Source organism: Sapajus apella, unplaced genomic scaffold (genome assembly GCF_009761245.1).
Source record: "Sapajus apella isolate SASKATOON/1434 unplaced genomic scaffold, GSC_monkey_1.0 scaffold23, whole genome shotgun sequence".
NCBI classification, from domain to species: domain Eukaryota; kingdom Metazoa; phylum Chordata; class Mammalia; order Primates; family Cebidae; genus Sapajus; species Sapajus apella.
The window spans coordinates 6,615,235-6,626,014 of NW_022436963.1; the positions used below are offsets into that span (position 1 = coordinate 6,615,235).

The window sequence follows — 10,780 nt, forward strand, 5'->3', positions numbered from 1 at the left end:
ACACACACACACACACACACACACACACACACACACACACACACACTTACAAAGGACTCCTGCCAGCCGCTTGCATTGTGTGTACATAGTTTTAAATCCTTGAAGACTAAAAAGCTCTACCTTATTCAGCCCTCATTCCTGCATCTGGAAAGTAAGATGATGGACCTGCTGTGGTCATGAAACATCCCTGGGCACTGGGTGTTTAGAGATTAAGGTCTGAGATGCCACTGGACTTTGCTCTTCAAATCAGCCTATAATTCCATCCGAGCCTGATGGAAAAAGAAAGTTGGGGATGGGGATGGGATTGAGGCTTTCACAAGCAATGATTGTGTGTTTTGGTGGAAAGAGAACAAATTACTAAATTAAATTAGCATTATATTTCATTCCTAGCCCCTAAGAGATTCAGAAATTTAAATAAGGTGCTCTCTTGAATTTGGTTGTTACATGTAAACTTTAAGTTTCTGTTTTAATGCCCCAAGAAATGGTGCATGAACTGATGATGTCATGAGGGCATGGACTTTTTTTTTTCAGGATCTTAAGTTAAAGACAACTGGCATTAGAGAAAATGAACTCAATGTGATCTTGATATAACTAATCAAAGTGTCAATTCTTTTATTCTTCTTTCTCTACAGAAACGCTTTAAAGAGTGGATGCTACCAGCCAAGCAAACAGGAAATCTTCCCTACCTCGTCCCCTTCGCAATCCTATGTGTAATCTTCATGCTTGGGATACTATAAAACATTTACAATTATCCAAATTGAAATTTTTTTCCTCTAAATATGATTGTTTTAAGTAGCTATGAAAATTGTACAAGTAGCACATTAATACATTTCATTATAAATAAAATGGTGAGGTAAGAGCCCCCTCATTGCCCCCACTTCATGGTCCTACTCCCTAACCCCAGAGGTAACCGTCATAATAGATTGGGCGTGTAGATTTCTTTCCCCCATATGTTCATTCTTTGAAAGGAACAAATTTCAGAAACAAAGTATGGAAAATATTTAACCTTCTGCCACGATTATTAGGTTTTGATGTTTAAGAGGGAAAAATGCCCAAACACATAAAAGTGGAAAATCCCCAAACAATTTGGTAAGATATGCATTGTAGATTTCTTCATTCTGAGAAGTCCTCCAAAGGTTTGACAGACATACTTTCAAACATATGTAAAGACATCCCCACTTTTAGAAAATAAACTAAAAATGAGGTCAATTTTTTAAAAATTATAAAATCTTTTATCAGTTTCCAAAGGGCGGAAAAGAATTGGAAAAAAATTAAGCCATATTTCAACTGCTCATGTCTTACGTTCAACCAGTTTTTCCATTTTTTGGTCCTGCAGTGCACGGGCATAATTCTCAAACAGCTTCATGAGTTTGGGGATTTTAAACACAGTCTCTTGCCATGATATAAATCCATATTTAAAAAATGGTTGCTTGTTTTTAGTTGGCATCTTAAGAGAATAATAATCTTCTTTTATTCCTTCTTTATATACCTTCAGTAATGCTAAAATAGTTTATATAGAATCTATAATTAAACAAAGATGTGGGCTTATTTTATAGGTTGCAGTCAACACTCTAATTTCGTTTTATAAATGAATTAAGAGGAATTTAAGCTAGCAGAAGAGGTTGAGATGATGGTAATGAACAGTCTGCTTAAGTATAAAAGGATCAAGCAAACACAGTAACAAAATTATCCAGAGCATCTTGAATCTTCCCTTTCATGCCCTATGAAGATCCCTGGGAATTTCCATGCTCATGTTGCAAGCACCTCCCCTGACTAATAACTTATTGTTTACAGTTGCTAGCCTGTGCTGAATTTCTGTAAGGGCATTAATTATCAAGAATGCCATTTTCTATTGCCTGTCTGAGTAAGCTCAGAAACAGGACGACATTTTAAATACACCTTTAGGCTATACTCTGTCTTAGCATGATGCTAAATTCAGAGAACAAAGGACAAACCAAACTAAAAAACCACCAAGCCATTTCCCTGGCACCACATAGTCAACTCACCCAGGCAAAGTATTGAATGCTCACATTTTATTTGTTGTGTTTTTTAAAAAATGAGATCCAGAGACACAGAGAGAGAGGGGGGGGGGAAAAAAAAAAAAAAAACAAGAGAGAGAGAACTCTGTACCAAGAAGACACATGGTAATTCTACTTGACAGGGTACTGTAGGTGAAATGAAATATTCAGTCTTTGACTTTGAAGAACACAGAACACTAGATAAATTGCGTAAGATGAAAACATAATTCTGACTGAGGTCATTCTATGTTCTCTCACTCTCTCACACTCTCACTGTGTGTGTGTGTGTGTGTGTGTGTGTGTGTGTGTGTGTGCGCGCGTGCCTGTGTGATGCTGTCTGTTCATCTTTTACAGGGAAATGGGACTGAGTGATATAGTTCACTGAATTTCAACTTAGGCATTTTTATTCTTTTAAAGAAAGGTTCCTCTAAATATTAATACCCTTCATTCAATGCACTCACTCAGTAAGCATTTCTTCAACAATTGTAATGTTCCAGCAATATATTGGTAATCAATAGGACAGGTACAGCTTGAAGGAGAGCATGGTATTGCAGGGGAGTTTGGAAATAAGAGGGCAGTACAGAGATGGAGAGGGCTCACTCATCGAGTTTGGGAGGCAGAAGGTAACACAGGGGGATACTTGAACATACAGTAAGCGCAGGAACTCTTACAGATGGACAGGAGTTATCAAGGGAAGGGACGAGGGGAGGAGCCAAGCTAGGGCACTTGTAGAGCAGGTCCAATACTCACATCAATGGGAAATAATGTTTGAGCAGCAGTATTGTTCTGTTCTCTTGCACAGCATAAGCCGTACTTCTTTGTCCTTTTCTGGAAATCATGAATGTGAGTGTCATATGCAGCATGTGTTTGTGTAGTGGATGGAAGTTCTCCGTGGACCAGGCTTTCTCCAAGGTAAATCACTACTATAACTCCAGCAGAGACAACCATATCTTGTTCTGAATGGGTGTCAGTAAGTATAAATGTCAAAGTTTATCCACCAAGTACAGTCAAAATGTGATTTCCTTTAGTTTGAACTCATTGTTTCTAAGTTTACTGAAGTAAAGTGAAAGAATTCTCTAGAATGTTCTATTCTGGTACCACAGGAAGTAATTAAAACCCCAACTTAGGGGGTAATGTCTATTTTTGGCCTGATCATGTCATGTTGCCTAAAAAGATTTTGGCTTCAGGAAGAATTTCAGAGGCCGCATGGCAGTGAGTGTGTCCAGTCATGTTGGTGGCCCTGCCTTGGGTGGGAGAACACACCTGTGGAAATATCAGTGGGTTCCTTAATATCACTGGGCTTTTCCTCAAATGGAGAGAGACTTGTTGGAAAAGATAAGAAATGTTTTTGTAAAATTCTCCTAAAGGTAGCTCCTTTCTTCATTAGAAATATAGTAGTTTCATTTCAAAGGGGAAAACTCTGTTGCCTATTCTTTAGTGTTGAAGAGGTGAGGTTGCATTTATGGGTTCTAGATCAATTATTATAAAGTTAAACATGAACCTTGATCATATTATTTTAATCTTAACCAACCAGTGCAGCTAATTGGCTGGACTAGATTTTGCACTGAGGTTTTTATTGAGTTCCAGGAGAACCAGGTGAATCATCCCAATAGAAGAACATCTCAGATTTCTGCCCAAATTCTGGCCTACCTCGTTGCTGGAGGATTCTAAAAGAATAGACAAAACTTTCAACTTTTACAGTATGAACCTTCCTCGAGGCCTTCCAGTAAGACTTTTGTGCAATACCAGCCATAAAGGAGAGGGGGAAGGAAATTAGAAAATAAGGGCTAAGAAACTAGATACAGGATGGCAAATAAATATCAACTCTGACAGATTAATGGTTGCTGCTAGGAGCACTGGGTTGGAAGGATCAGAAAGCTGCATCTGAGATTGCTGGAAAGAGCACCATGACTGATGATCATTGTCTGCCTTAGCTACAGAGTGAGATGTAGGCCCAGATGCAATGACTTGCCTTTACCAACAGTTGATAACATCCCCCATCTCATGCATCCTATGAGTCTACATAGGCAAAATTTTTGTTTAGAAATAACACTTTTTCAAAGATATAAGAATAAAAAAGATTACAGATTATAGAAAATTAGTGACTCAGACCGAGCCCTTTCTTTAAAACTGCAGAGTCTATTGGGGAGGCCAATAATGCACGCAACCAAATATAAGGTCACAAAGTGACTAATTCCAAGTAGGTTTGGATGTGGTTTGTCCCTGCCAAAACTCATGTTGAAATTTAATTGCCAATGTAGTGCTATTGAGAGGTGGTACCTGTAAGAGGTATTTAGGTTTTTAAGATGGATTTCTTGAGAGGCTGGGTTGGTTTTCCTAGAATAGTTTCATTCTCATGAAAGGAAAGACAGACCTTCTCCTTTTTTTTTTTTTTTTTTTTTTTTTTGCTTTCTGTCATGAGTTGAAGCAGCCTGAGGCCCTCACCAGATGGGCTGCCAGATCTTGGACTTCCCAGCCTCCAGAACCATGAACTACATAGGCCTCTTTTCTTTAGAAATTACAGTCTTACTTACTCTGTTAAAGTAACAAAAATGGACTAAGGTGGCATGGGGAAAATGCCCTGGAAAGGAGGGAATCAGAACTTGGCTTTAAAGGTTGAATAGTGGTCCAAAGGCACAAGGGACAGAATTCCCTGCAGCAGGAACCCAGACAACTAAAGGCCCTGAGATGGAGAAGGTCATGGTACATTTGGAGTTCTGGGTTTGCTGAAGCAGCAGAAGAAAATACTGAGTCTTGGAGGGAGTGGGGAGTAGAAGAGGGAGCTACAAACATAACCAGGACTTTAGGAACCACAAAGATTTGAATTTTGTTCTCTAGGTAACAGGGAGCCATGGAAATCTTTGAAGCAGAGGAGTGTCCTATTCAGAACTGTTGTATTAAATGATGATTGTGCAGCAGGGTGGAAGCTGAATTATCAGGAGAAACACTGGAGACAAGGAAATTCAATTAAAAGTCTACTGCAAGAGGTAATGAGGGCTTGACCAAGGTCAGGGTCAGGGGCCATGCCTCTGTGGGAGGGGAAGCTGATGGGAAGCAGGGGTAGCAGTGGTAGCTGTCTCTTGTGTTCCAGGCCAGCAGGGTCTCTCTCTCAGTACCAGACCCACGCTGTGTTTCAGTAGGGATGGGAGGGCAACAGATCTTGCTCTGGAGGGATAGGTCAGCAGGCTTCTTTTTTGGGAAAAACATGCCTTTATCTTTTTCCTAGGGCCTTGCCACCAACATGACCCTGACCGACATTTTCCTTTTTAGTCATGGCTGTACTTTTCCATTTCAGTAAGATGCAAGCCCAGTTCCATGGGGATTCCAGGGAGTCTGGAAGGGTGAAGTCATCTCCCGTCTTGGGATATAGCAGGCACATTTTGCTCTGTTTTCAATCCTAGAATCTGAAAGTTGGGGAGCTTCTTAAACCTCCCATCTGACTCCCCTTGGGCAAGAGAGAAAGGTATGCAAACAGACCATCCACAATGCCAGTGGGCCTCTGATGGTGAGGAAGACAGAGGTTTGATGTGGGGAGCGGGGGAATAAAACTCCATGCCCTGTCCGTACTGTGGCTGTCCTTAAACCACAGCTGGAATGAAGAAGCCCATGTTTATTAGGCTGTATTTGAGGAGAGAAGCAAATTGGCACTGCATTGTCTCAGACTAATAAAATATTAAATTGCTATAGGAATAATACCTTGTCATGAAAGGGATCTCGTTTCATGTTAATACTTGCATATTAAATTAGGCTAATGCATATTAAATTAGGCTTTTACAATACTTTGCTAATCCGGAGAGTGAATGAACTTAGATATGCATATTAGTATTTAGCTAAATTAATACAACCCACAGCCAGATGCTCCACCAACTATGAGCCTGATGTTCCCAACATGATTGTAATTTACTGCAAATGTCTCCTCCAAGTCAGTGTCCTCCTTAGGAATTTTCATAGTTCCTCAGTGTCAGATATTCCTGCTGTTGACTTAAATCATGGACATTTTAACCTATATTCAGATTCAAAGTTAAACACATTTTGTAGCATGCTCAGATGATTCTGATGTTGTAGAACGGAACGTCTTTATTCCTTTGAGACATCTGGTGCAGGCCACCAGTCCATATGGGATCCCTTTCTTGCCCAGTCCAGATGTTCCGCCTTAAAGAGTGTTGCTGTGTCTGAAGCACACCAGCCTGATTCAGGAGGTTAGTATGTGAAGTGAAAAGGGCTCTTTTCACAGATCCGTTGTTCACTGCCCCTTTCCCAAAGAGCAGGGAAAGGCTGTGAGGAGAATAGAGTGACTGAGCCTGTCTCCCTGTCTCACTCACAGATGTGGATATCCATCCAGACTTTCTTTTCTAAGCCCTCTGCAATCCATCCTGGGGTGGGGGTATTTGTAGTACAAGGACATTATTCTGAAATCTGTCAGTCTTCATGTTAAGTGGATTCTTACATGTTCACGCCTTGCTTATTTTAGAGTAAATTTATGTGTGGTCATAAGAGCATTCTGGAGACAGGGAGATTACTCCCGGAGCCATTGCACTCACTCAGAAAGAATGGAAAGGCGGAGAGTTTGGCTTGGCAGTTCCTGAGATGGGAGAGTTCCTTGGGGGTATTAGCCAGCTGTCCTGGTAGATGAAGGGTCTGGGACTGGTTAGACTGATCCTAGTAGCTGCAATCCTACATAGGATTCACCTAGAACATCTCTACCTGAACTGTGGACTGTGGACCAGCAGCATCAGCATCAACTAGGACTGGGTTAGAAATGCCCTCTCTGGTTTCATCCCAGACCCCCTGAATCAGAGTCTCCAACCAGGAAAGTTCTCCAGGTGGTTTTATGAATGCTAAACTGTGAGAAGCATCAATCTAGGATGTGGAGTATGTCATACCCTCAAACTATGGTTCAAACCCAACTTGCCCATCACCCTGATACAGTTGTTGCCAAGACAGCCTGTTTCACTTCCAACCTGTATGTTGGAACCACGCACGTAACCATGAATGAAACCTAAGTTCACATCCTTTCCCAGCTCCTGACAGTCTTTCACAAGTTGCTGGGATACTTCAGAATTACTAGTTTAAAATATAGGGCTGAGAATGTGGAATGGAATTAAACATAAATACATTTCATAGACAAAGACTCATGACACCCACAAATGTGCTGAAAAAGATTTATATTCAACCAGTAATACTTTACATTTTGATAAACTGTTTGAAAAATGTTTCCAACGCTTATTATAAGAGATCATGTCATTTTTCTCTGCTCACTCAGTGGAGTTAATGGTAGAGCTGACATTACTCTCATTTGATAGAAAAGGAGCCTGAGGCCCAGTAGGATATGTTCTGAGAATAATAATTTTAATCTGGAAATCTTCCTATGCATTATCAGATTTCAGGCTGGGTGTGGTGGCTCACACCTGTAATCCCAGCAGTTTGGGAGGCTGGGATGGGAGGATCACTTGACATCAGGATTTCAAGACCAGCCTGGCCAACATGATGAAACCCTGTCTCTACTAAAAGAAAAAATACAAAAATTAGCTGGGCATGGTGTCAGGTGCCTATAATCCAAACTACTTGGGAGAGTGAGTGAAGAGAATTGCTTGAACTTGGAGGCAGAGGCTGTAGTGAGCCGAGATCACACCACTGCACTGCAGCCTGAGCAATAAGAACAAAACTCTGTCTTAAAAAAAAAAAAAAAAAAAAAATTCAAAACCTTTCTGGTGCAGTGTGTTGCTAAGGTCCACAGTCAGTCAGGAAGAAGGTCTATCTATTGAATCAGATTAGTCTGTCCTCTGGCATTCCATCTATGGGAACGTTCAACCCCACATGAAGTGGGAGGTCCAGTTCCCACACAGGGAACAGGGACAGAAGGAGCACATTCCCCACTTTCTGGAGTTCCACCAGGCACCAGGACCATCTTTCAGTGGGCAGATGACCCAATACCCACTGGAAGCCCAACAGTGTTTTGATTTTAATGACTCCTAAGCTGAAGATGTCTCAGTTAAACAAAGCTTGGCAAACACTCAGCAGTCAGTTAATACTTAGACTATTTAGTCATTTGAAACAATGCAATTAAGGATGAATCATGGCTCAGTAACCTAAACAAAATCAAATTAACAAATGGGCAGCATTCCCTTTGGTCTGGGAGGATAATTCATAACCCCCCACCTCCAACTTCCCTGAACCTTGTATAGATTTCAGGGCACTCTCACTCTGAAGTCCTTCCCATTTCAGCACAGACTCCGTTGTGCTCCTGGGTATACAGCTAATGACTAAAAGGAGAGGGCACTCTGTCCATGGAGGCTCCATGGACACTGATATTATAGGGAAGTGGATATTTGTGCAGACATTGGGATTACACAGACTACAACCTAAGTCCCAGCTCTACCCTTTACTAGCAAAGTGACTTTGGATGAGTTATTTAATCAGTTTTCTGGTCCAAAATATTGAAATAAGAATAGTAACTTGTGTGTATGTACACATGTACGTGTATGTGTGTATGTATATATGTGTGTGTGCTAGTGCATATATATACACATAACCACACACGCATATACTTACACATTATCCAGTAGTGATAATTATTAATTTGTTATGCTTTTGAATCAAGTCTGTAATACCATTACAGTAGCATAACTCATTACCAGATAGTTTCCTATATTAACTATAAAACTCAAATTTTCCTCAATATTAAACTATGATAATTAATATATTTGAGACTTTGAATATTTTAAAAGGATCATAGAAACCTGGAATGTAAAAGAAGTTTACCCAGTTTGGGGGTTTTAAAAATAATTTTTATATTTTAATCTTTGTGGGTACATAGTTGGTATGTATATTTATGGGGTACATGAGGTGTTTTGATACAGGCATGCCATGCACAATAATCATATCATGTAAAATAGGGTGTCAGTCCTCTCAAGCATTTATCTTTTGTGTTACCATCCAATTATATTCTTCTAGTTATTTAAAAATGAACAGTTAAATTATTATTGACTGTAGTCACCCTGTTGTGCTATCAAATACTAGATCTTATTCATTCTTTCTGGGTTTTTTTGTACTTATTAACCAACTCCACCTCCCCACCATCCTCCCACTACCCTTCCCAGCCTCTGGTAACCGTCCTTCTGCTCTCTGTCTCCATGAGTTCAATTGTGATGTTTAGAGGCCACAAATAAATGAGAACAAGAATATTTGTCTTTCTGTGCCCGGCTTATTTCACTTAGCATAATGACCTCCAGTTCCATTCACGTTGTTGCAGATGACAAGATCTCATTCTTTTTTGTGGCTGAATAGTACACCATTGTGTATAAGTACCACATTTTCTTTATCCATTCATCTGTTGATGGACACTTAGGCTGCTTCCAAATCTTGGCTATTGCTAGCAGTGCTACAATAAATGTGGAAGTTCAGATAGCTCTTCAATGCACTGATTGCCTTTCTTTTGGGTATATACCCAGCAGTAGGATTGCTGAATCATATGGTAGCTCTGCTTTTGCTTTTTTGAGGAACCTCTGAACTGTTCTCAATAGTAGTTGTCTTAATTTACATTCCCACCAACAGTGTATGAGGGTCCTCTTTTTTCCACATCCTCATCAGCATTTGTTATTACCTATCTTTTGGATATAAGCCATTTTAACTGGAGTAAGATAATATCTCTTTGTAGTTTTGATTTGCATTTCTCTGATGAACAGTGATGTTGAGCATCTTTTCATGTGCCTGTTGGCTATTTATGTCTTCTTTAGAGAAATGTCTATTCAAATATTTTTTCCTTTTTAAATTGGATTACTAGATTTTTTTACTATAGAGTTGTTGAGCTTCTTGTATATTCTGGTTATTAATATATTCTTATATATTCTGGTTACTAATTCCTTGTCAGATGGGTAGTTTGAAAATATTTTCTCCCATTTTGCGGGTTGTCTTTTCACTTTGTTGATTGATTTCTTTGTTGTGCAGAAGCTTCTTAACTTCCTGTGATCCCATTTGTTCATTTTTGCTTTGGTTGCCTGTGTTTGTAGGGTACTGCTCAAGAATTTTTTGGCCCATATCAATAGCCTACAGCGTTTTTCTTTAATGTTTTCTTGTAGTAGTTTCACAGTTTTACACAGTTTTTTAGAACTTGATCCATGGAAACATGGTGACTTGTCCAAGTTTGTGCCATTTGAGACAAAAGTGTGAATGGGATCTGTCCCCATCCAGTAATCAACTTCTCTGCAAGGCAGAGAAAAGCCAGCTTTTCTCATCTGAAAAGTAAGATGTGCGCTCTACGGCAGTACAGTTCAGTAGAAATATAATGTGAGTTACATAAGTAATTTTAAATTTTGTAGTAGTCACATTTTAAAATGTAAAAAGAAGCAGGTGAAATTAAGTGTAAAAATATGTTCTATTAAATCCAATATACCTAAACTACTACCATTTCAACATATACTCAATATAAAATTTATTAATGACATATTATACATTATTTCTTGTACTCTATCTTTGAAATCCAGAGTGTGTCTTACTCTTAAGTACCTCTCAATTCAGATGCTAAGTTTTCATCAGATATAGTTGATCTGTATTTAGATTTCATAAAATTTACAGGCAAAAAGGTAGATCCCCAAACCCAAGTTATTCCAAACATACTTAAAGCATTCCAATACCTAATTTAGTATTGATTTTAATATTAATGTTTAATCTAACATTAATATTACATAAAAGTTAAAATTTAATACATCAGTTGCATGAGCCACTTTCTATTCGGTTACCAATATCAAATCTATTTGATTCAG

At 39.2% G+C, this 10,780-nt stretch overlaps 1 long non-coding RNA gene across 1 annotated transcript in view; it reads left to right on the forward strand.

Moving 5' to 3' along the window:
• Window positions 1–4,975, forward strand: part of LOC116559220 — a 10,405-nt gene extending 5,430 nt beyond the window's left edge. The window contains exons 2-3 of the long non-coding RNA XR_004272384.1: window positions 2,821–2,930; window positions 4,857–4,975. This is a non-coding gene — a long non-coding RNA (uncharacterized LOC116559220). The remainder of the gene's footprint in view (window positions 1–2,820; window positions 2,931–4,856) is intronic.
• The last annotated feature ends 5,805 nt before the right edge of the window (window positions 4,976–10,780 follow it).